A 27,178-nucleotide genomic window follows, 5' to 3' on the forward strand; every position below is an offset into this window, starting at 1 on the left:
TTATTTTTTAATTAATCCAGTAGCTGTATCAAAGTTTTGAGAAGCGTGTGGATTGTGTTGTTAAAGTCAGTTATATCAGCCTATGAATCTCAGTAAGATCTTGATGGTTTTTATTAATCGCTATAGAAATCGGACTGTATTCTTCCTGAGGTATCTTGCCTGAATGTGAGGACTGGGTCACATGCTGTTCCTCCTGGTGCTCTGATGTCTGTGTGTCTTCTGTTCTTCTGCCCTCACCCGTCTGATAATGACTCACAAACACGCCTACAAACAAAACCCAAGATACAGTCATGTTTTTCAGCAGGAGAGCACATGAAAATATGTTTCCTTGACTGATGTAGAAAGACAGAGAGGAAAAAGAATAAACAAAATGGACAAATATGTCAAAAAGTGATGTTACGGTGCGAGAAAACTATGCCAGTATATAGTTAGAAGATATCAGTCTTCGAGCTCAGCCTCCCACCTCAGCTTGCACTTAAAAAAAAAAAAAAAAAAGTTTGAGATATGTATATCAGTGGTGTACATCGGTGGTGTATATGGTTGCATCTAATTTTGTGATATCACTACAATGGATAGTTTTCAGGTGAGATGGAGTACTTTTAAAAGAGAGTACACATATATATATATATATATATATATATATAATAACTCATTTTATTTTAGCTGGATTCCGAGGCAACATTAATCTTTTTCATTTAGTTTAACTTGGTGTAAAATAACTAAAACTGGAATACAGCAGCAACAACAACAAAATAAATAAATAAATATCATACCATACCATACCATACAGGCATGATTAAAATGCAACCAGAAAAACAAAAATATATATAATGTAGCTTAAAATATGAACAAAAAATATTTTCTGAATAATACAACAAATAACACTGCAATAGTAATAATAATAATAATTTAGAACCAGATTATGTTGTTACAGCAATTATCATGCCAGCATGAATCATATTTTTAATATCACAAAAATATATATCTGACATACTTATATGATACGTGTATATATAAACCATGTACACTTATTCCAGTAATTTCAGTAGCCTAATAAAAGCTGTTTATTTTCAACACCGTCACATGAAAGTTTTGTGAAAGAAAAAAAAAAACATAACTAGTAATTAATTTTGAACACACATATATATGGCTCATTTTTCTAAATGTCAAAATAAACAGCCATCATGGTAGTTTTGAAAAATATGCTAAATATAAAAGACATACTTGCAAAATCATGTACACACACATGAGATTCCAATCATTTCAGTAGCCTAATAAAAACAGTTTAAGGTCACCTCAAGGGAGCAACCAAGTTGGATCACACGACCAGCTGAATATTAACCAAAACCAATTTATTTATTGTCTACCTACACTTCTGAAATTAATTATTTTGGATTTGAAAAAAAAAAAAAATCCATATTTTACTTGTGGTCTCAGACTTGAGAGTGGAATTTTTGTTGGAAAAGAAACAGTCCTGGGCTGCTTTTTGACTCACCTGGGAAAAAGAGGTAAAAGAAGGGTGATGACATCACCAGTTTGGTGGTGCAGACATTAAAGTGCTGGTAGGAAGGGGTTAAACCACAGCCCGATTAGTCCCAGATGCAGAGCTGACCAAAGACCACCTGATTAGAACCAGCGACCCGCTGGCATACACAATAAGAGCTAATCAGAGGAGTTTAAGGAACCTAAAAGGGAACACATGAGCACATATGCAGGTCAGGAGCAGTGTGTGAGCTGTACAACATCACTGTAGACTGAGAAAGACGGTGATAAAATCCTGACCCCTGAGTCACTGATCACTGGGCGGCTTCTGAATATGAGTCACAACGGGACCTCTAATCAAAATTCAAGGTTAGGTGAAATTCAAAGATGAAGAATTTCAGTAGATTTGTCATAATTTGAATTGGTTGCACCCACAGAATACTGACCTGGAATTTAAATCAGAATGACATGAAAGAATTATTTAAAAGAAATTCACCACAGTCAATATTTTGAGACAAAATATAAATAGTCATTAATTTTCTATTAATTCTCTGGTGTGTAGAATACATTTTTTAATTAATTAGACATGGCATATTTTTCTAAATGTCAAAACAATTAACACAAATATATATAAAAATTATATTTAGAATTATATTAATAGAATTAAATTATATATAGAAATTATATTTTGCACCAAAGCAACAGTACTTTTCCCCAATATCTTTTAAAACACACACATACAGCTGTGTGCAGCTGTGGCCTAATGGTTAGAGATTGGACTTGTAACCAGAAGGTCGCAGGTTCGAGTCTTGGTGCTGGCAGGAGTTGTAGGTGGGTGGGGAGTGAATGAACTGCGCTCTCTTCCACCCTCAATACCCATGGCTGAAGCAAGGCACTGAACCCCCAGTTGCTCCCCGGGCACTGGATATAGCTGCCCACTGCTCCTGGGGGTCTTCACTTCTCATTGCTGTGTGTGTGTGCGCGTGCACTTGGGTGGGTTAAATGCAGAGCACCAATTCCGAGTATGGGTTACCATACTTGGCAAATGTCACGACTTTCACTTTTTTACATAGATGGATGGATGTTAATATTACTGTCTAAATTTAAATTCTGTAATTGAACTGAAATGTAAAAAGGTATTAACATTTAAATTTTGAACGGCACACAGTGCTGTCATAATGGCATTGCAACATGGGCAACTTAAAGTTAATAAAGAAATGTACAATATGTTTTTGTTTTGTTTTTTTAGATGCTCCATAGCCTTTCAACTGCAGAATACAAACATCTGTTTTGTGTGGTGACCAGTCTGTGTGTTGGTGCGTGTGATGTGTCTGTTTTTCAGAGACTGTAGGTGATGTGTTCATGATTTGTGTTTCTGATGCATGTTTATGAGAGTGTGTTAAAGGTTGGGTTATGACACTGGCCAGCCATCAGAGCTGAGTGCAGGTATGTGTACTTCAACAGAAGCCAGAACAGTCAACTGCTAGAAAGAAAAAGGGAAAAAAATGTTCTAACCACCATCTTTCTTTCAGAGAAGGAAAGAGTTAGTCATTTTAAATGTAAAATGTACATATGTATATAGATGATTTATTCAAGACACATACTAGGATGAAAGTAAATATTTTTCAATCGTCAAATTCTTATTTTGAGAAAAAACTATTTTTATGGTTTTAAATATTATATATATATATATATATATATATATATATATACACACAACACACACACACACACACACACACACACACATTATTATTTATTTTCACACACACATTTTTTTTTTTAAATGATCATTTTAAATATTTATTAACCAGACTTAGTCAGCTGAATCTGAATGGAGTCTTGAACAAAGTAAAAAGAGCCTGCAGTTGAGACAGCACATTCACTACAAAAGACAGTTTCCCTGAAAGAGTAGGTGGAGATTTACTTGAGATCCTCACTGGTTACATCACAGCTTGTCTCTCGGGTGCCCGGTAAAACACTCTACGTGACAGAGATAGCTGGCTTGAGGAATCAGACACATTTATCAAACCTAAGAAGACAGCAGCTCTGTAGCCGATGGGAGAGGCGGCCTGCTCCCGGCCACAGCGGTAGCTGCCGTTGACAATTTTGTCACCTTCTGGAAGATGAATAGGTGAAAGGCTTTGAGGGATGAGGGGAGAAGAGACTGGGAACGTGTGAGTCCCAGTGGAGTTCTTGACAGTCCGTAATCTGGCCGTCACCCTTCATCGTCTCAGATGGCGACTCCTGCCAAACTTGTGTGAGAGCCTCGTCATCTCTGTCGCTCTTTCCTTCCCCCGGCCCTCTTTTCCTTCATCAACACACGACTTTCAGAATGAAACGTAACATGAGAAACTTTGAGAAAGATGTAACACTCCAACAAGAGGCTCATGCTGTGGTCAAGTCCTCCTGGGAAGTCATCATTTCATGACTCACTCCCGAACTTGCCCCCCCGTCCCCTTTCTGCCTCAGGCACCACTGAACTATGACCCCCCCCCCCCCCCAGGTCCCACATCCCCAGGTCCTTCCACCACCCCCCCCCCCCTCTAACATACTATGTCATGCACCAGTCACTTTGTGCAGCAGTGGTCTGCTCACTACCTCATTCACCATGGAACTGACGTCATTCTACCACCTCATCAGTCAGTTTAATAAAATAACTGCTCTTGAGCCCTTTGTCACTTTGTCACTTTTAATCAGACTGAATAAGCTATTTTTTTATGCACTAAAAATCTTTTTATCTGCACTGTTTGTTCACTGGTTTGCACTCTATCTGCCACGTGCCTTGCGCTGCTTTTATTTAACCTTATTTTTATTTTATTTTTTTTCTATTATGTCTTTTTTACATTTCTTATTGTATAGTTTTATCTTATATTTTATATTTGATCTGTATTTTTAGGCTCTACTGTTAGTGTTATCTGTATGCACCGGGGGTCTGAGAGTAACGCAATTTCGATTCTCTGTATGTATGTACTGTACATGTGGAAGAATTGACAATAAAGCAGACTTGACTTGACTTGATTTCAACATGATGTGTGTGTAAGTGATATTGGACAAAATAAAATGGGTTCGCTGGGCAATTTCATGCTTTTTTTCTTTTCAAGACAAAGACAGGATTTTAGCACCAATGAGCTAATAGAACTAATGCTTCAATTAGCTCATTAGCACTAATTGATTTATTGCAAACTTCAAGTGGAGTCTGAAAGTAAAGTTGTACTCCACTCATATTTCTCAATAAATTCCTCAATAAATCTTGGGTCGGTGAAGGAGGCGTGTTTACGTGAAAGATGGTGGAAAGCAACTCTACAGCAAATGATTTTGTGACGTTTTAAGTCCTGTATTTAAATAATATTATTTCATAGATACCACACATTAATTAATCATATAAGTTTTGTAAAACTAATGAAGGTTTATTTATGCTAATCCACTACCAGGATTCCCTATTTTTTTTTTTTTTTTTTTTTTTTTCAGTATTTTTCATTTGACATAAAATATTTACTTGAAACACCCTCTAAGATTTAGACGTAATTTTCAATAACTTAAAAACATTCACAGTTCCACAGTTGTTATAATAATAATAATAATAAAAAAAAACATTTTAAACTTAAATTCAAGCCATTTAAAATTAAAGCCATTCTTTACTTGAATTAAAATAAATATTAACTAAAATAAAAAAAATCTAATTTTTGTAGAATCTATCTCATTTTGTTTTATTTGAAATTGATGTAATAAAATAAATAATAAAACAAATAAAAAAATTCAACTAATTATTAAAAAATAATACAAATGACAAAATCATTTCTAAAACTTTAACTAAAATTAAAATTAAAATAGAAAAAATTAAAACTGATTTGAAATATTAATAAAAACTATAAAAGTGTCTCAATCATACTACATTACAGTGCACAGTTTTCTGATGCTGGTTAATGGTTACATTGCATGCAGGTAAACTCATAAATAATCTTTTCTTTAGTTATTTTTATTTCACAATTATTTAATATTATAATTATTTTACTTTATTATTTTTTTATACTACCAAAAAAAAAAAAATCATTTTGTAAATGTAATGTGTTTTCGATTTTTTAATATGTTGTTTCTGACTTGGATTTAGGATCTCCCCAGGTAGACTTGAACGCTTTCTTGTGCTGCCACTAAGAATCATGGGAACTGTAGTTTGGTCACACAAGCCTCCTCAGCTTCAACTAAGTAAGTGGCATTTTCATTCAAGCTTCGCCATCATTCATCAACAACACGCAGAATGCATACAAACTAAATCAACATTCAAAACTCCAACTAAATTCTCACCCGGGAACCTCTAAAGCGGGGGTGTCAAACTCAATTCCTGAAGGGCTAGAGCCCTGCAGAGTTTAGATTCAACCCTAATTAAACACACCTGATCAAACTAATCAAGTCCTTCAGGCTTATTTGAAAACTACATGGTACGTGTGCTGGAGCAGGGTTTGAACAAAACTCTACAGGGCTCCGGCCCTCCAGGAATTGAGTTTGACACCCCTGCTCTAAAGCAAACGAAGATGACAGACAAAAACACAGTTGCTCAAAGAAAGCCGTCCATCACAGGAAACACAATAACCAGTTAGAGATCGCTTGAGGACCCATCAGGCATTAATTGGGCTGTACTTTATTGTGTTTTTGCAGGAAAAGACCCTTCCGTCCAATCAAAGTGTTGAAATGGTCCTTCAGGATTTGAGTGTGATGGGACTGGCAGAGGCTCTCCAGAGGTCTAAGCAGGATGATGAGCGGAAAAACGCTGTCCTTTCTGCCCACTGTACACCTCACAAGTGCAACCAATTAGAGTAATTGAAAAAGGGAGACATGTCCAATTAATAGTTTGTTCAGAGGAAGCAGAAATGGTGTAGAGTGGTTTGAGGCAGGTCGAAAGCAGGAAGAAAATGGGCAATTATTTACGTCTCACATGCCAGCACCATTATCTGGCCATTCACTCTCAACAGGGTTTCCTGTAAATAAAAAATGGAATGGGCAAAAAGCAAGGGATGGTGGGTGGGCGGTGGAGGGCAAAACGGGACCGCTAAGAGAAAAGGCTAGGCGTTGAACCAGAACTTTGCATAATACCCCTTTAGGCAAAAGTGGCGAGCTGACAGAGGCATCTGAACTGTGGACATGCCTTACTAGCCAATGGAGCCATTAGGAAGGCCTGGTGCAGAGTTTTGCCTTCACGCATCAAATCATGCATGCTCACTCATCTTTTCCTCACCATACAACACATCAAAACCTTTCCCGTTCCATTCTCTCGCCGCCGTGCATGGCAATTTATATTGATCACTCTGACAGTGTGATCATTCGACGGTATGCCAAGATTTGGGCGGCACTTACCGCTTCCAGGGTATGGCAGGAGATGTGCCATAAGTAGTTTGCGCGGTGGGGGGAGAGCATCTCCACTACATTTGGCCATTTTTTAGCTGCGTGTTTTTGTGTGTATTATGGGGATAGAAGGAATTAGCATATAAACTATTCACTCACTTGGTGATTTCTGCTTTGGTGCAGTCAGCCAGAGCATTCTGACCTTTAAAAACCTTACAAAGTCGATCTGAAATTGTCTAGAGTTAACTTTTTCATTTGGGCGAGTTAATTCTTGCAGGCCCAATGCATACATAAACATGGCAGCCATTAGCAAAAGTTGATCTTGCGCTATTATACTCCCATTTTCAGACAACTGGGAGTCTGGACCCTGCTCTATTGTACAGATACAAACTGCAGCGTTATATGCACACGGTCCACTTAATGAAGACCTTAGGCACCACACTAAACAAGTAAAGGGCAGAGTGATGGGGAAAAAGCAAGCTGCAGAGTTTAGAATGCAGATATATGTGCCTCATGAGAGTTCGATATAAAATAGGCACGGATTCAGATCATAAATGCCATGTGACTCAAATGAAGTCACCGGAAAATGACGTCTTGATAGGCCTGGTGATTGACTGATGGCACCACAACAACCACTCAAGCCTCATATTAATGACTATCCTGAGCTGTGACATGGAATGGACCAAACAGTGAAAAATATGTCTAAAAAACAGTCACCGGTCAAACATCTACTGTAACATAATAAAACTTTTGCTACTTTGCTTTTTTTTTATCAACATAGATGTTATAGCAACTGCTTTGATTAGTTTGTCAACATTTTTTTTATAGTGATTCAGCTACAAAATATCTTTCTGCATAACAATTTGAATTGTTAGAATATTGCTCTGAACATTTAATTTTTAATTTTCTTATAAAAAATGCTGCTTACATCCCATTTCTTTTACATGGAGAGGGCAGGGTTTATGACCTGTACTACATGTTTTGGCACTTTTCAGGATGTGTGTGGCACACTTGATAAAGACATTCTTCATTTCTGAATGAATCACAAGTTTGAACAAATTTGTTGAATGAATGACTCATTAAGACTGTAACCTGCTGCCACCTATCAGTGGTTTTAGTTTCATATTTAGCATATAATTTCCATTTTTTAACCATTTAATATTTCAGCATTCCTTGCAAAAAACATCAAAACCCTTTTATTATCAACATTTATGCAACAAAATTTTCTTTCTAAAGCTACTTTTTGTAGTGTCTATTCAAAACTTTTCTCATGTAACACAATAATGACTTTAAGTGATTTTTGGGGGGCTAATTACTGAAATTGAAATTCAAATGTGATTCATTAGATTACAATTTTGAATCGCTTGACAGCCCTAGTATTATTATTTTGATTATAATTTCTGTAAACGAACTCTGTTCAGTGTCTGAAAGCATATTTAAGAGTATGTTTCAGTTGAGTGGATTCCATGTTCGAAAAGATTCTCCTGATAGTTTTACTAACTCTTTAGTTAGCTCTCCCAAGCGCACAAACATTTTCTGTCAGACTACCGAGTGCTAAGTGTTACCCGTGAATGACTTTGGTTTGACCTCAGCATTGTGGAGGTGGCAATTACTCAACACCTAATTCTGTGACAAATGTTTTAAAGATCTGGATTGAGATGAGATTTTGAGCGATCAGTTTGTTCTTATCTTTAGCAGCTAATGACATTCTAAAGATCATCATCATTTCCTCTGCGAAGCCTCGGTCTTCCCGAGAGGCAGGGTTAAATGAACCTCGCTCAGGCCAAATCAGCTTAACTTCCTCTCAGCATGATAACGATACCGTCTCTTGCCCCCGGGACGATTCTCTCGGTGGGTGAGTGATGACAAACGCCCCCGTCTCCATCACCCACCGCATCAGTCCCAATCTTCCAGATAAACGAGGGTAACTAGAACGACGACTTACATATCTCCATAAAAATAACAGTTGATGAGGAAGTCATTTTCTTCATTCGGCTCCAGTGGTGGAGACGCTTTGAAACAATAGCATGCCAAGCTAAAAGCTGCTCATAATTTAAAGTGTTTAAAACTGCAGTTAAACTAGTCTTTTGTAAAAGTAGTTAGCCCAAGGTGGTCTACAGTACCTCAAGAGCACAAAAACTAAAGCTACTTAAGAGGAACATTTCAGTATTAACCTTGAACATTATATCCTAAATACAGCTTAAAAACTAGAATACCAAATTTTCGGGGGAAAAAACAATCTAAAATGCCTTGCATTTACAAGAATTGGTGAAGTGAATGGATTACATAAACCAATTCACACGAACCACTTCACTACAATTTCCCATACAGCAAAAAAGAAAATGTACATTTTGAAATAAATAACACACACACACACACACACTTATGTATATATATTTTGAAATATAGTTCGGTACATGAAAGTTGAAACTAAATTTTAAAAATATATTTCATTGAGCTTGACTACATTTAACATATATTTTGGCCACACAAAAATGTTTTTTTTTTTTTTTTTTTGCTTTTTGCTTTTTGCTGTATGGGTTAGGATGAACAATGTACTAGAATGAATACAATTTTCCAAACTGACATATGAGAAAGATGATCGCTTTGGACAAATTGATTCAGAATTGAACTTTCCAAACCTACGTAGGCTTATTTAAAATGACTGTTTTGAACAAACTGAATCACTAAAATGAATCAGACTTTCCAACACTAATATGAGAAAGAGCTACAAGCACAAACATTGTGACATTAAAAAAAGCAGTGCGGTGCTCTTGGTGAAAAGTAGGTTGTTAAAAGCAGCTGAACTACTATCATGCTACTGAAAAATGTAGTGTCGCTGCTTTTAGTTAGCTTCTCCCAGCTCACTTCTGTTTACTCTTTTTCTTTTTCCATCTCCCACTTTCTCTCTCCCTCTCTTTCTCTCTCTCTCTGATTGATGGGATGTGAGCTGTGGTATGAGTTCGGACAAGCTTAAAGATGTCAGCACCAGCAACATTGTGGAAAAGCCATGAACACCTTCTCACTGCCTCTTCTGACAGGGTCAGCGAGAAGACGGACTGATGAGAAATGAGACCAGGAAGATGGATGCGTGGGCAAGGAGAGCAGAACGATGGATGAATCGGAAAGGTACGAAGAAAGATGGATAGATGTCTCAACTGTCAAACATGTTACCAGTCATGTGTGAGGGGCATCAGTCTTAACTGAGTCCAAAACTCAAAATTAAATCAATCGCAGCAGAGCGTTAAGTATCAGTGCCTAATCTTTCAAAACTGCTTTGTTTTTTTAACTGTAAGTTTAAGTTAAAGGGACAGTTCACCCGCCCAAGAAAAAAAAAATAAATAAATAAATATATATATATATGCATATATATATATGCATATATATATATATATATATATATATATATATATATATATATATATATATACACAAGAATTTCACTTGGTGCCTGTATTAAAACGAGAATAAGAATTTAATTTAAGTCAGTGGGGATTAGAAACTCTTTGGCTTTTCCTGCTAAATAAATATGAATAAATAAACACTAATCTCACGTCTTCTCTAGAGTTTCAAAAAGAGATCTTACCCCCGGTTTCACAGACAAGGCTTAAACCTAATCCTAGGCTAAAATATAAGTCTGAGCTGGTTCAGATAAAAGAAACTTGCACTGACTGATCTTAAATTATATTAGTGCCTTTGTTTTGTCTCAAGATGCACACCAGTAATGTTTTTTCCAAGTACGTTTATAAAAATTATTTAAATGTGCTATTTGAACTATGGCCTAATCCTGACTTAGTCTAAGCCCTGTCTGTGAAACCGGACCTTAATGTGTCAGAAAAGTCTGCAACCAAAATTCACAGATTTCAGTGTTCGCACCTGTGATATTTTAGTATTATTTATATACAAAACTTTCATTTTCATTCATTTTTATATTTTCATTTTAATTTAAGTTTTAGTGCTTTTACTATGTGCTTTTGAAATTTTTAAATATGTTAATACAGCTTTAATACAGTTGTACTAGTTTAAGTACTTGAACTTAAAGGCAACATTTCTCTCTTTTTTTGTTTTTCATCAAACATTCATATTTTGTATCACTTTCATTTTTATTGCCAAAAGCAATTTTTAATAGTTATTAGATTTTATAACAATAACACTGATTCAAACATTCCTCTTCAACTTTGTCCACAATCAAATGATCAGAGCTTCGGTCCACATTTATTTTACAGCTCTAGATGCCAAATGGAATCTTTGGAAAAATAAAGTTGACTATTAAATAAAATATGAGTGAGAACTCTGTGATATAGCAACCTATGAGCAATAATTTTTTGATGTGCCATTGTAGAGACTAAGTCTATCCCTCACAGCCTTGTTCTAATTTGCGTTAAATTACGACATATGAAGCATGATGTAGCGCAACAGTGTATGAAGATTTTTCACACCAAGCAGCCTCCTCTTGGTCAGTGCAACAAATCCATGTAAGCAACTTCAAAATCAGTGCAGGGAATCTTTTGCCCTCACACGAATTTCCAAATCACATGGATTCCCATTGAAAAGACTGGATTGCACCTGTGAAAATTTGGTGAACAATGGTAAATGTGAACGCACCTAAAGCCCTTGCACTCTTCTGTTGAGATCTTTGGTAAGTGACATGCTTGTTTAAACATATTTAAAATGTAATTCATACAATGATGTGTTTTAATTTCTAAATTTGTAATTCATTGTTACATATATATATATATATATATATATATATATATAGATGGTGGGAGGTCAATAAATAACAGATCATTTGAACTTTGAATATTCTGAATACAATTTTCTTTATCTTGTGCACTCTTGATCTACTTTATTCCATTCAGACTGCTTTTATGAACCCAAATATGAAGATGAAATCCAACTGACTCTTTGAAACATTTTCCATGTGAGCTTCACGCATGACTGGCACACCTCTCGAATGTTCATCTGTCCCACGAGCCTCACAGTTCAACCTTTAGTCCTCATATTCTGTGGGCTGGTCCTGCTTCGGTCTGGGTCATGGGGTCAGTGCTCGTCCAGACCTTGAGGAAAGAGCGACAGTACAGCCAAAGGCAAATTCCAATAGTTTTCCAGCAGGGGCTTTGTATCCCCACTGAGAGTGTTGATGGCTCCGGAGCACAGCGAGGACAGGGGTAGGTATTGACGCAATCACTCATTGAAAACATATGGAGAACCAACAGGAGAACAGAGCCTGATAAACACCCTATCTGTGCACAAACCAATTAGAAGAGGGTGTCTAAATGTTCGGCACTGGGGTGCGATCAAACACACACGCTCAAATACGCCCCACAAAGGCATTACAAGAAAAAATAGACGCATCTCTATCGCTTTATTACATTTTCAAAATGCAGACGGCAACAGTAGGCATAGCGCAGGGCCTCCACCGGCTTATATGAATAACTTACAGACCACCGACGGCTGCTCCTGATAGCTGGAAAACTCATGATGGCTTTTGAGTGAGAACTCCAGGGCGGGAAGTGATCGCTGCATGCATCTTTGAACTGTTGTCTAACTGCTAGTGGCAGCACAGAGCTGATGCAGGGCCGACGGCGAGTGGGACAGAATTGCCTCAGCCTGGTGCCACCATCAGATGCAGAGGAAGATGGAGATGTGCAGTTAAGAGCCTCAATTAGGGAGGACGCAGATGCTCCACCTGCCTCCCATTGTGAATATATGTGTGTGTGTGTGTGTGTGTGTGTGTGTGTGTGTGTGTGTGTGTGTGTGTGTGTGTGTGTGTGTGTGTGTGTGTGTGTGTGATGTATGAGAGACACAGAAGTGGAGCAGATTTTCATTTTGGGAAGCCACAAGTGATTTCGCACTTTAGGTTGTAACTAACTAAAAGTAGTGGTGCTACTAACTGCATTTTGTCAGTTTTTTGTCAGCAGGCAATGTCTAAGCCTACAGAGGACAAGTGGATGGATGGATGGTCTTCTATCTTAGGCAGCATTTTCCAAAAGCATTGTAGGCCCAAGAATGTCATAGAAACCAATGGCACCAATGGTCTCTAATGATCTACAGGATCTCATTGATTAATTCTAGTGAATCAGTTTGTTTCAGTGGTTCATTTGCATTGATTAAATAATTCTTATACCTGCAATTAAAAAAAGAAAAAAAAAAGAAAGAAACAATATAAAAACATCTATCTATCTATCTATCTATCTATCTATCTATCTATCTATCTATCTATCTACAAACAATCTTCAAATAAATTTTGGTAAGAGCAAAGTTTATTTATCAAAATATATTTTATGCAATATATAACTATACCTTAAAAGTTGCAATATATTGAAAATTATACATGTGTATATAAATTTAACCTTAAATTAAAAAATATTGTTACTTAATATTTAAACTATCTAAAAACTTATATATGTATGAGTATGTATCTGTATGTTTCAAATATTATATTAAATATCTACTGTGTGTACATACAGTACAGACCAAAAGTTTGGAAACATTACTATTTTTAATGTTTTTGAAAGAAGTTTCTTCTGCTCATCAAGCCTGCATTTATTTGATCAAAAATACAGAAAAAAAAAATGTAATATTGTGATATATTATTAAAATTTAAAATAATTGTTTTTAAATTTATTTTACTTTAAATTATCATTTATTTCTGTGATGCAAAGCTGAATTTTTAGGATCATTATCACATGATCCTTTAGAAATCATTCTAATATGATGATTCATTATCAAAGTTGGAAACAGTTCTGCTGCTTAATATTTTTTCAGAACATGTGATACTTTTTTAGGATACTTTGATGAATAAAAAGTAAAAAAAAAAAGAAGCTATGTTTTTAAAATATAAAGATTTTGTAATAACAATATACACTACTGGTCAGTAATTTGGGGTCAGTATTTTTTTTTCTTTCTTTTTTTAAAATAAAATCAATACTTTTATTCAGCAAGGATGTGTTAAATTGATAAAAAGTGATAGTAAAGAAAATATATTCTTTTTTTTATTTTGAATAAATGCAGTTCTTTTTAACCTTTTATTCATCAAATATATTAGACAGCAGAGCTGTTTCCAACACTCATAATAAATCAGAATATTAGAATGATTTCTAAATGATCATGTGATAGACTGGATGTTACATGTGACACTGAAGGCTGGAGTAATGATGCTGAAAATTCAGCTTTGCATCACAGGAATAAATTATTTTTTAAAGTATATTCAAATAGAAAACTATTATTTTAAGTTGTAATAATATTTCACAATGTGTGTGTGTCTGTGTGTGTGTGTGTAATGTGTATTAATTATTTTTTAAAGTATATTCAAATAGAAACACATTCATGTATATATTTAAGAAAAATATGTAATGTTTATATATGATATTTATTTATAATCTAAATTATATTAATATAAATATATACATGTATATATTTTCAAAATGTATACTTATGAGGGGCCATACAAGCCATAATTCATTCTGGCGCTCTCACACACTTACATTCTCCTTTCACATACATACATTTCTATTCTCAAACTTACATTTTCTTTTCGCATACATATACTTTAACTCTCACACGCATACAATCTTGTTTCACATGCATGTTTCTGCTTACATATATACAGTATGCACTTTTACTTTTCAAAACATACATGTATTCTTACTTTCACGCACATATATTTACACTTCCACACATATGTATTTTTTATTTTTACATGCCTACATTCTAACGTTCATATACATATATTGTCACTTTCACATACAGTATGTATATGTTTCTCACTTGTATGCATGCATGTCTGATCTTTTTTTATCCATTACATCCTATTTAAGCAGGAACTCTCTTTCAAACCAGGAAATACATATGCAAGACTTGCTCAGGTCATCCTAACACAACTATACAATAATGCTATTCAAAGTCATCCTGTTTTATTTTAAGTACAATTTTAATTTTAAAATATCATTATGTAACCCACTTGTTCTACGGGACTTAAATATGCACTAATCAGGAATTTTCATAACCGATTCCAATTGCAGATTTTTTACAATAAAATGGGCTGGTTTTCTTACTGGTTGCCAATTTATTTATTTATTTTATATATATATATATATATATATATATATATATATATATATATATATATATATATATATATATATATATATATATATATATATATATTTTTTTTTTTTTTTTTTTTTTTTTTTTTTTATTTATTGTTTATTTTGCTCTGTTACTGGTCAAACTAACAAAAATGTATAGAACAGCAATATCAATATGTGTGTATATGTGTGTGTAGCGTACCGTGGGGTTTCAGTCAGGGCCTTCAGTAAGCAACTGTACGTTATATTTTTTTTTACATTTCTGTGACTATTCTCTGTAACAGCTAACGCAGCCATATGCATATCATTTGCATAGTATGCCGCACACAGGCTCTCAACGACAATGACAGCTGACCAACAATTCCAACAGGGGTTGGGTTAAATTCAGAGTAAATTTCCCTACATGGATCAGTAAAAGTAATCCACCAATAGATGGGTCACTATGAACATTCAGGTCACTCTAAAATGACGACGCGCCCACAGCGGCAAAACTGTACAAATGCTGGACATTCACACACCACGCCACAGTATTTTCAAACAACACGTACACCTCCATAACAATGTGCATGAATTAATACTCGTCAAATCATAAAGCACTCACCTGTCACTTGTAAATAAAGTCCCTTTACTCGTATTAAAAAAATAAACATGGCCAAATAACTTGTTGTGCTCGGTGCTAGCTGTTAGCCACTCATAGGTGCAATTGCTGAAATGCCGCACAAAACCATTGTTAGCGAATTCAGTTTAAATAGTTTATCCTTCAGTTATTCCTCTTTTATCTGCAAAAGAGCGCCTTGAAAAGGCAGATCGGCAACAAGATCTGATGTAGAGGCGCCGGCGACAGCAGCTTGAAAATTCCCAACTAAACGCAGTGTTGCCAAATTGGGCTACTTTAACAATGTTGCCGCGGGTTGTTTTTCATGTCTGCTGGTTGAAGCGACCTCAGTAACGTGATATTTATCCCCTGGAATGTGATTTTTACCAGGAGAACCCCGCCAAAAACGTGTATTTAATTCCTGGAACGTGATTTTTAACGGGGGACACCTCGAAACACAATTGGGTGGGTTTAGTCGAGAAAACCTGGCAACCCTAGCTGGGGGAAGCACTGGGCACGTAGCTGGACCCAGAGGGCGTACTGTCATGGAACGTCAAAATTTGATTGGCTGATGATTCTGTCGCTAATGCTCGTTACGAATCAGATTTGACGTCTTTGAACGAAAGAGAATCACTATCTGTATTGCTGGCCCTGTTTTTATACAGTCTATGTGCTGGCCACAGACTCTTTTTGTATGTAGGATATTCCAGTTCAACCTCAACGAAACTAATCATAGGCAATTTTGTGGACATTACACAAATGAAAATGATACCTAAATAATAATAAAAACATTTTTTACACAATTTTATTTTTTATAGGGCAAGCAGAGAAGGTCCTGCTGACCCCGACGGCCCACCACTGTAAAGTGTTTCCATTGCTGTACACAGTGCTGCACTTACCAGCACTCCTTTAATAATACTGTATGTATTTTACAGAAGAGGAAAAGAAAATGCCATGAAAGTTTTTCTGAAGACAGTTCTTAATAACCCCCACCCCAATTCAGTATTTATGGTTTTCTTCCAGTATTTCAAGCATCTCAAACAATTAATTTGTTCTGTCTGGTTCAGTATTTTCTATGCTTGCGTGACTATTCTCTCCACTTCAGTGCATCTTTCTTACAGATAATATCATGATGATCACTATAAGTTTGTGTTACCGAATGGTATCCTGTCAGGAACAACCTTCCTGCGCTGTTTATGGGTCGTTTTTTATTACTGTCACACAGTGTCTACACCGGACCGCAACAGTCTAGTCCAGTGGTTCTCAATTCCAGTCCTGGGGACCCCTGCTCTGCACATTTTGCATGTCTCCCTTATTTAGTCTTAGGTCTAGACTACACCGGACGTGACAAAGCAACCATTACAAATCATTTTAACTTTGTGTCAGTAAGTCATAAAAAAATTATGCATCAGTTTACTGTCGGGGAATTGTTGTGTGGCATCACATCCAGTGTAGAGAGCATCACTGATTATAATGTGCTGTATAGTATTTTATCTCGCATCCAGTATAGACATGTGCAGTGTTGCCAACTAATCATGAGACTTTTTGCCGAGATTGCGCAAGAGGTAAAGGAAAACTATCCAATGTAAGTTAAATATTAATATAATAAATAGATTTACATATAATTTGGTAGAAAAACAAAGTGTTGCACGTTTTATGGGTGTAAATATGAGTAGTGGTGATATTTATTTTGTAAACATTTGCAACTGCTTTTTATCACTTACTTAGAAGCACCACACATTAAATTGTGTCATGTTCTAGGGACTACTGAACAGACATTTAGAAGTTGATTTTAAAATGCAAAGTATATAAAATTAAAATTAAAATAAAGCTATGTAAACACTTGCATTTTTACAACACTATAAGTGTGTCCCATCAGGTAACAAAAAGTTCAACACACACTTGTGGTCTTCATCCTCACTTGACCACTAGGGCTGAATACAGGAAATACATTATAGAAGTAGTCAAGTGTAAAGACCACAAGTTTGGGTATTTGGACAATGCAATATATATATATATATGTATATTAGGGCTGTCAGCGTTAACGTGTTATTAATTTTACAATCCTTAACGTGTTAAAATAATTTAACTCAATTAACGTAAAATTACTGAAGCACAATTTCTATTCTAACCCTTTAACACAATTTTGCTTCTCTGCTTGCGATCAGATCATTTTAAGCAGCTAAACTTCGGGAAAGTTTTCAGTCTAATGATACAGTAAGCGAATGCATTCAAACAATCCGTCCAAAACAGCACTCATATAAAGGAAACCAGGCTGATTACATCAGAGATTGCAGAGAGAACAGAGACTCGCATTGCATTTTCAGTGAATTGTTCATTCCAGTGTGTTTCGCTTTAAAACACAAGCTCTGTCATATTCTGTGATTGTCTCTGAAGAGCGAGAGCCCTCATACGCCGCGCTGTGTGTGAAGTACAGACTGAACAGATTGTCAACACATCCCAGTACTGTACAGCCAGATGAGACGCAAACTACGGCTTCTCGACTTGATAACCAGTCTCGCTAGTAAAGTTTTGATGGATAAAGACTGCAATCAAGGTAAAGACAATTGCAGTGGCGTTCAGGAGTCGTACAGTAAGCACGCGTGAGTCTGTTATTATAATGCATGTATGAGTGCTCTTGACTCACTGATCGCACATTGTATTTATGCACAGGCACAGACATTTCTGTACATTCACGTTGTTTCCACAAACATTCACGGTAATGTTTTGATTTGTCATATGTATGTTGCTGTTTAGTTATTTTGAATGGATCCGTGTACTAGATATATGCAGTCAGCCATTGGTTGGTTTAGGTTTTTTTTTTTGCCATCACCATGTGGTCATGTTCGGTATCGCAACTACTTTGTTAATAGAAAAGTTTAACTGTGTTAAATTTTGAGTAGCTTGTATCTTAACATACTACATTTTCACAGTCTATTCATCAGTAGCTTGTGAATTGATTGTACCGTTTATCTTGTTTTAAGTCTTACTTAAGTTGAACAGATTAGACTGAGCTAAATCGAATTGTTCTGAACAGAATGAAGTTGATAAACAGACAAAAGAAGACAACAAGTGCTTACACTCCCAGCCGACTGATAATGAGCAACTACCTGAGTCGACTGGTGCCGTCATTAGGAGCCTGCCGGGGGAGCTGCCTCTGGACGTCTAATTACACACACAGGATTGCGGTGTCACTCCTAAACTCTGCTGTCATCGGACACAGATGGGGTTTGATACCTTTAATTAGTGTGCGCTGCTCCCTACACAGCTCTCGGGTGCTAATCAGAGACAACAGCGTGCAGTACATCAACATATGACCCCACTGCGGTCACACTGCACCCCCGCCGGGCCTCGTATGGCAGTGGAGACGCAGGGGAATAATCTATTAAATACTCGACAGGAAATCTAAAGAGATGAGAGGAGAGATGATGGCTTGAACTGTGACCAGAAGAGCATGAAGGGAAAATGAAGGCCCACAGCTCTCTCTCTCTAGAATGAAGAGATTAGAGATCTTAAAAAGCAGTAGGAGATGTGTGAGATGTTGGAATTGGTGAGAAGTGCGAGGCATCACTCACAAGTGTGTGTGTGTGTGAGTATGCGTGAGTGTGAGTGTGAGGGCACACAGACGAAAGGCCACACTGCAGGTGTGACCAGCAGAAATACTCAACATTTCATTGGCACCGCTGTGCATGTTGGAATGAGGAAAAAGGCAGTGTGTGTTTAATAATGAGAGGATATTAAAGGGATAGTTCATCCCAAAATGAAAATTCTGTCATTTATTCACCCTCATGTTGTTAAAAACCTGTATGAGTTTCTTTTATGGAACAGAAAGAGTCACTTTTTGATAAATGAAACTCATGTTGTCTGTTCAGGAAAAATCAAAAACAACTTCAAGGAATGCATTTTTTTTAATATCTTCTTTTGTGTTCCAAGAAAAAGAAAAAATCATACAGGCTTGGAACAACATTAGGGTGCAAATGATGACAGAATTTTCATAAAAACTATGGCAACCAACAAAAGATTATTAATACTCTTAATTCAACTGAGCCTCTTAATACAAAGAGACTAAGACTTAAATGAAAACAAGAAACAAACGGGCTTGACTGAGGTTTGTGTCTTTTTGTCTTTGATTATGGCATTTCAGAATAATCCAAAATATAATTAAATTTGGTGATTAAAGCTTTTCAGTCATCTGATTTTCTCTCATTTTAAAAAGCATTGCATCTCCTAATAATGCAGACCCATAAGGTGCCAGAGGACTGAGTCTGAAAATTCAGAAATAAGTTGCCATTTCTGAACTTTCTATTCCATCGTCTTGAAGTCAATGTGTTTTTGAATGGGTTTTAGGTTAAATGCTTCAGATAAGGTCAGTGGTTAACACAAGCTCAAGATATTTTCATGTAAAATTTTGCTGTGACCAGCAAAGTTTATGATTATTACATGGTTTCACAAGTGAAGAAATAAAATGCTAAATGTAGGTATTGCGCCATATAAACTTTAAAACTAATTCAAAGCCGCAGCAGGCTAAGACATGTGGGTCTACACTGAAGACGTGTCACGCTGAACCATTGCACATGATGGGACGTCTTTATTGTTCCATTTCACAAGCTTAGCAAGAACCAACACTTACTTGTATTGATGCATTTCATAAGGCGTGCAAAGATACCTCAGACAGTGCAATAACAGAAGATGATGATGATGATGGCGACGGTCAACAGAAAGTTTCTCCACACGCTCACCCTGCAGCCATAATCCAAACACCCGCCACCAAACAGGTGAGCACACACCTATTTATACAGACACCACACCCCCGGTGACACCCACAGTAACCAATGACATCACAATGCGCGTGCACATACACAACAGTATAGAAAAAAGGAGAAAATATCATAAAAGACTAATCAAACCCAAATGTATGGCTCCTACAGTAGGCTATGCATGTACTACACTATGGTCTCATGACTTTAATGTCACCACAATTAAAGGGATAGTTCTCCCAGAAATGAAAATTCTGTCATTAGTTACTCACTCTCATGTCGTTCCAAACCTGTAAGACCTTCATTCTTCTTCGGAAAACAAATTAAGATATTTATATTTTTGATGAAATCCAAGAGCTTTCTGACTGCATCAGACATCAGTGCTTCAACCGTAATTTTATGAAGCTACAGGGATCATTTTTTGTGCACACATGAAATTAAAAATACTAACTTTTTCAACAATTTCTTCTCTTTTGTGTCAGTCTCCACAACAGTGCATGTTCACAAGAGCACAAAAAGTATTCTAGTAGCTTCTTAAAATTAAGGTTGAGCCACTGATGTCACATGGACCCTTTTGACTATGTCCTACTACCTTTCTGGGCCTTGAATATGTCAGTTGCAATGTTGTCTATTCAGGTTCAGAAAGCTCCCAGATTTCATCAAAAATATCTTATTTATGTTGCAAAGATGAATGAAGGTCTTACGGGTTTGGAACAACATTATAATTTTTGGGCGAACTAAGCTTTAAGCTTCCTAAAACTAGGTTTTATTTAAAAATCTTTCACAGAAAGTTTGAGTTAAAATAGGTTGCAGGAGCATGATTATAAACACAATGAGGCTGTGAAAGTGGTTTTAAACACAATGAGGCTGTGAAATTGACAAATTCAAAAAAGACATTATTTATTTTGTTTGTTCACCCAAAAATGAAAATTCTGTCATTAATTACCCACCCTCATGTCGTTTCAAACCCGTAAGACCTTTGTTCATCTACAGAACACAAATTAAGATATTTTTGTTGGAATCTGAGAGCTGTCTGACCCTGCATAGACAGCAACGCAACTTAAAAGTCCAGAAACGTAGTAAGGAGATCGGTAAAATAATCCATGTGATATCAGTGGTTCATCCGCAATTATACGATGCTACGAGAATACTTTTTGTGTACAAAAATAAATAATGACTTTATTCAACAATTCGTCTCCTCAGCATCACCCTGTAAACAATGTATGCTGTTCTGTGTCAGCTGCGTCACGCCGGATACGCTGTTTCCTACGTTGTTGTGATTTGATCTGAACGGAAACAGCGTTTCTGACGTGACGCCAGATTCTCGTAGCTTCGTATAATTTCGGATGAACCACTGATGTCACATGGATTATTTTACAGATCTCCTTACGTTTCTGGATTTGGGAACATTTCAGTTGTGTTGCTGTCTATGGGAGGGTCAGACAGCTCTCAGATTCCAACAAAAATATCTTAATTTGTGTTCTGAAGATGAACGATGATCTTACGGGGTTTAAAAGACATGAGGGTGAGTTATTAATGACAATTTTCATTTTTGGGTGAACTAACCCTTTAAGGCTTTTAACCAAAAACCCATTCGATATTAAAAACCACCCACTTGGGGACGATCGAAATGCTAAAGTGCTAACTAATTTTCATCACTCCAACACTATTAAAGGTTTTTATTTTTTTTTATTTTTTTTATGTTTTCCTGGTTGTCTTGGACTTACACTGACACCTAGTGGTATGGATGTAGCTAAATCATTTGAAAAAATTTTCAAAACTACTTATTTAAAAGCGCAAAAAGTTTACTGATTGGAAAAATGACCTTTAGAGATCACAGGAGTCCTGTGACACCCTGACATATTCCCCAGCAACTTTTAAATTGGCCTCTCAAAGTTGCCTCACCTCTTTGACATGAAAGTTTACGTTTTTATTGTAAACTCTGCATAAAAAGTGCAGCATGCAATAATCTCTCAGCAAATAAGACTCAGTGGCCTATTTATACCTGTTATGACTCTGAAAAGATCTGCAAAAAAACAGCGGCAGATTTTCACACTGCCTTCTCCGAGCCCAAATGACTTTTTCATGAGCCTAATAGGAAATTATGGGTTATTATATTCTGCCGCTTGACACCCTGATTATAAAACAGCAAACACAAAGAACTGCAGGAGTGTGGGAGAGAAAAAAATGAGCCGGCGAAGAATGTACCACTTTATTTTGAAAAGAACCACATTCTCTAATTCATTACTCTCCCAAGAAGCAATATACACCTCATTACACTAAAATGAACGAAAAAAAAAATTATTTTCCCGCCTTACATTTGCTCATGACTGCGACCTAATCCTCAGGGCCTCGGGGTAACCTACTCTACTCCCCCTACATCCACCCCCAAAAAATCTCATCAGCCCTCATTTGCCTCTAATTCAGCTATCTGTTCAACTTTAACCATCCATCTGCCCCTCTCAGCCGACAGTGGATGAGACTATAGCGAAATGTATACCATGTTTTACGAGATTTACAGCAACTACATTCATCACCAAGGAAGAAGTCCCGAGAGTTTCTTGAGTGTTCAGTCGTTAAGATAAAGACTGGAAACTAGAAAACAATTCTACACAGGCCAGCTCTTAACAGCCTAAATTCTCTCTTTTTAAAACATCGCAAAAGTGCTTTTGCCCCATAAACCATGAAGTAAAAACAGTCTCTGAATTCCTGCAGGCCTTGTTGGAACAAATCAGTAAGTTAACACGTTAAAACACAAGATATATGGCCATGTTGCTCCAAAAGAAGACTTTTTGGAACAGTTTCTTGGCACAGTCGTGAAATTCTCCACATTTACTAACGGTCCAGTGAGAGATGACAAATTCATTGAGTCTCTGATGACTGATGGAGCACTTCTTTTAATATAAGTGTTTTTGTTCTTTAGTTACCAAGGCTTTCAGATTTTAAAATTTGTGTTTTAGGATTCTTCTGGCACTGTTCTCAACCTCAAAGAAAGGATGTGGGAGATAAGTTGATTCTGTCAAAGCAATCTGTCACAAACAGAATGAATAATATTTGTCTTTTTATTTTCAAAACCTTTTTTTATTATTTCAGCCAATTAAATAGATTTTTTTATGGGCATTTGATAAGCATGGCTTTTATTTTTTGCTTTAGTTATTACTGTTTTAATTATTATTTTGGTTAATAAAGTTGAATCCGGTTGTGGGGAAAAAGCACTGAAATTCTGCTTTGAAATATTGTTCAGCTGGAATCTCAAACTTGGTTGTCATCTTTTTGAGCTTGTCTGGATTAGTTATTGCAAAGATCATAAATCCAAGAGTAAAAAAAAATGAATTACAGCACCTTATTACAAACTGTATATTTGACCACAAACATGGTAATTTAATGTCTCTACTATTGCCAAAGTCCTTTATAAGGAGAGACTGTTCACTTTGCAGCCATATTTGCAAAACCTCTGGACATCTCAGGCATCTATTCCTGTCAGTGTGAATGAGGAAATCCTGAAATCTCAAAAACTGCCTGCCAAATTCACAATTTTTTTCTTATTCATTTTAAATTCACAAAACAGCAATAAACTCTGACATGAACTGTCTCGTAAATGTTTCTTATGCTTGTATAGGCCTATATGTATGTGTGTGTGTGTGTCTATATTCAGGTAGCTCCAGTTATTGTGTATAAACTAAGGGAACCAGAGCCTCTAATGGCATTTGAAGTGACTTTTCTATGTGGTCATTGACACTTTTATTTTGAAGGCGGGACATATTCTTCTATATTGCACACTGCTGTTTCTCTTAGAATAACTCATTTGCGGCATCTTGAGACTAGTAAAAAATGGTCCCTAAAGACTGCAGTATTAATTTTACGGTCATGGAACATTAACATGATAGGTAAAAATTGATAGCCTGAATGCACTGTAAGTCGCTTTGGATAAAAGCGTCTGCTAAATGCATAAATTTAATTTAATTTAATTTTAATTTAATTTTATGATACATAAAACCTTAGACAACCTAAGACAGTTGACTTGAATTTCTGAAGTCCTAATTTGCATACGTATGCATAGTTAGATGATCTTTTTTAGTAAAGATCAGTATAAAAAATTCAACAAGAGGTAATGTACTTTTAATACCCTAACTAAAAAACATAGTGTGAAATGTTGGACACTTCATGCATCGCCGCAGCCTTTTTTATGTAAAATAACATTCTAAAATGTACAAACATATAGTGCATCTGAAATCACGTACCATCCAAGTTGAATTTGAACTTACTACATGACCATTAAAAAAGTATGTTCGTACTATCTACCATGTTGTTGCTATCATGTGATGTCACAAAGTAACAACATGGTGTCTGTTGTCACTTCACTGCCATTCATAAATCCTCTCCCGAGGCCTCATGGGATATTAAAACGTCCATCGAATTCACACTTTGAAATCATGGCGGAGGTAGTTCATCATCTGGGTACATTCCGCCTACTGTTTTTCGAATACTATACATTCGGACGTAGGGAAGTATGCTATTTCAGATGCAGTGATAGTGTATAGTACATAGAGTAAGTATCAATATAATATCTCATTAATGAATAATATAAGACAAAAAGACAAAGGTAACAAACTTTACAGTCTGTTTCCCACTTTACTGTCTCACCTTTGCGGGTACATGAGACCAAACACTTCACAGCTTTTGTTCCAGCATCCATGAGAAACAGCAGCAGTTCAATAGAGCCACAGAATAAAAGCAAATCTTCCATCACCTACTTGAATTGTACTGTTGAGTGTAGTTCTGCTTTCTCTGAAGTGTCCGTCAACCTTATATTGAACATGGTCCAATAGATGTGTGTGCAGAGTGAAAGAGTGTGTGTGTGTGTGTGTGTGCGCATGCACGTTTGAGGGGTGTTTAGTGAAGGATTATGCAAATGAAATTTGGGAGAAAAAAAATTCCTGTCCAAAAATGACTCGGGCGTAACGCTTGCTCAGGCGGGGTGCTTGACTAGCGTGTGTGACCGAGCCGCCATTGCCCACGCTTTCCCACAATCCAGCTTTGTTCACTGGGACGTCACCATGAGGGTCTGTGGAGAGAAGGAAGAGCTCAAAAGAAAAGAGGAACAAAGCAAAGTAGATAACTATAGAAAGATACTGGTCCATCTTTCCATCTCATTTCTATCAGATTTACTAGCGCATAAAATATACACCCTTTGGGAAAACGGAGCTCAATCGCTCAACTCAAACCTATACGATAGAGAACAGTGTCATGATTTCCTTTCCATTAACTTTCTAAAGTCTCTGGTGAAGCTACAATCCAACAATTACAGGCAATTATTAAAGGTCAGCTGGTCAACTTACTAACTGCTCAGGGGGGAAATGAGTAGTTCCCCACAGCCCAGAACGCAGTCTGATTACATTCAGAGTAGCATACTAACATACTATTTGTATTATTTCTGTATATACTGTAAATAATGATTTTGACTATTTGTAATACATAGCATTAGATCATTTTTTTTGCATATAAGTCATGTGGATTGGGTTATGTTGTAGTATACATGCTGTGCACAGTATGCACATTTTCTGTATGTATACAATACTGCAAAACCTATTACATTTTCAGAATGTGCAGCATACAGAAGTGCACACTACACTGAGTACTGTGCATCCCACAATGCAATGCAAATGACCTTCCATATCAATAAGATTAATGAAACAAAAGTCAATAGTAGTGATTTGTATTCTCTTTTCATTTGATTTATGAAATAAATGTAATTTAGCCTTATTTTTAAGATGATAACTGGACACATACAACATGGCAAAATCAACAATATCAGTACTACTGTTTTACATTTTTACTGTGGAAAAATGCTTACTTTTTATTGAGAATAGTAAGAAGCTTGGAATTTATAATGCTAAACTACTAAAGGTTTATTATCAACATTACATTTAGTCATTTAGCAGACGCTTTTATCCAAAGTGACCTTACAAAAGAGGACAATGGAAGCAATCAAAATCAAACTATTTAGAAAATATTTATAAAAATATTAAAAAAATTACATGATATAAAATTTGCGTATGCATGTGTGTGTGTGTATATATCAAAACAAACTTTTTATCTTTTTTAACACAAAATTAATATTCATTAATAATTTTAATCATTATATATTTTGGGAAATTGGGCAAAAATAAAAAAAACATTTACCTTACATGGAGCTTTTGCATCAGTTTTTGTCATGCAGTAAAGTACATGAGATTGAAATTGTCCTTTGTGAAATTGTTGGTATTCATTATAGATTTAAGCAGATGCTGTTCCAAAGCTGAGAAAGGACACAAAATAGCAGGAAGAGAGATGAGAAGAAGTTTCATTCCACACCTTTGAACTCCCCGGGTCAGGCCTCTTTGGTCAACAGGGAAAATCACCATGAACGCACCAAACCCACCAGCAGAAACATCCTCAGCATCTCTCTGACCCATAGGTGAGATGGACGGACGCCGATGCACTTTTTAACTGATGTCAGTCAGCAGAAGAGCACAATACAAAAGCTACAGCTTTAGCTGAAAATTGCGTGAAACTTCCAGGAGGAATATTTTATGCTTGCTGTGCAGACAATGGACAAATGGCCAAGGAAATCCAGAGCGACTCAGTGGGGAACCAGGAAAATCTCCACACCAGCCTCCGGATTTCAGACAAAGAGGCACAAAAGGTAATTTTTTATCTGCCGAGCAGCATCTAAACGGTATCAGGAAGGAGCTGCTTTTCACGGCTGAGAGCGCAGATGGAGTGCTGAATCAAGCTGGGATGATCATCAACAACACACCACTGCTCTTCTGCCTTTCAAACAGTCCGAACATAGCTTTTCACTAAGTTGGATTTTCTTTTCTTTTTCTTTCTTTTTTTTTTTTGCCTGAATTAATCTCTTTTCTAGCATGCTT

General features: G+C 36.3%; 1 long non-coding RNA gene across 1 annotated transcript; it reads right to left on the reverse strand.

Annotated features, from left to right (window-relative positions):
• LOC122138935 lies at window positions 1-25,648 on the reverse strand. Its single transcript, XR_006155921.1, has 3 exons — window positions 24,909-25,648; window positions 1,496-1,685; window positions 1-264 (listed from the first exon to the last, which is right to left on the reverse strand). It is a non-coding gene; the product is annotated as an uncharacterized LOC122138935 (long non-coding RNA).
• Between the last annotated feature and the right edge of the window lie 1,530 nt (window positions 25,649-27,178).

Source organism: Cyprinus carpio, chromosome B11 (genome assembly GCF_018340385.1).
Source record: "Cyprinus carpio isolate SPL01 chromosome B11, ASM1834038v1, whole genome shotgun sequence".
Classification (NCBI taxonomy): Eukaryota; Metazoa; Chordata; class Actinopteri; order Cypriniformes; family Cyprinidae; genus Cyprinus; species Cyprinus carpio.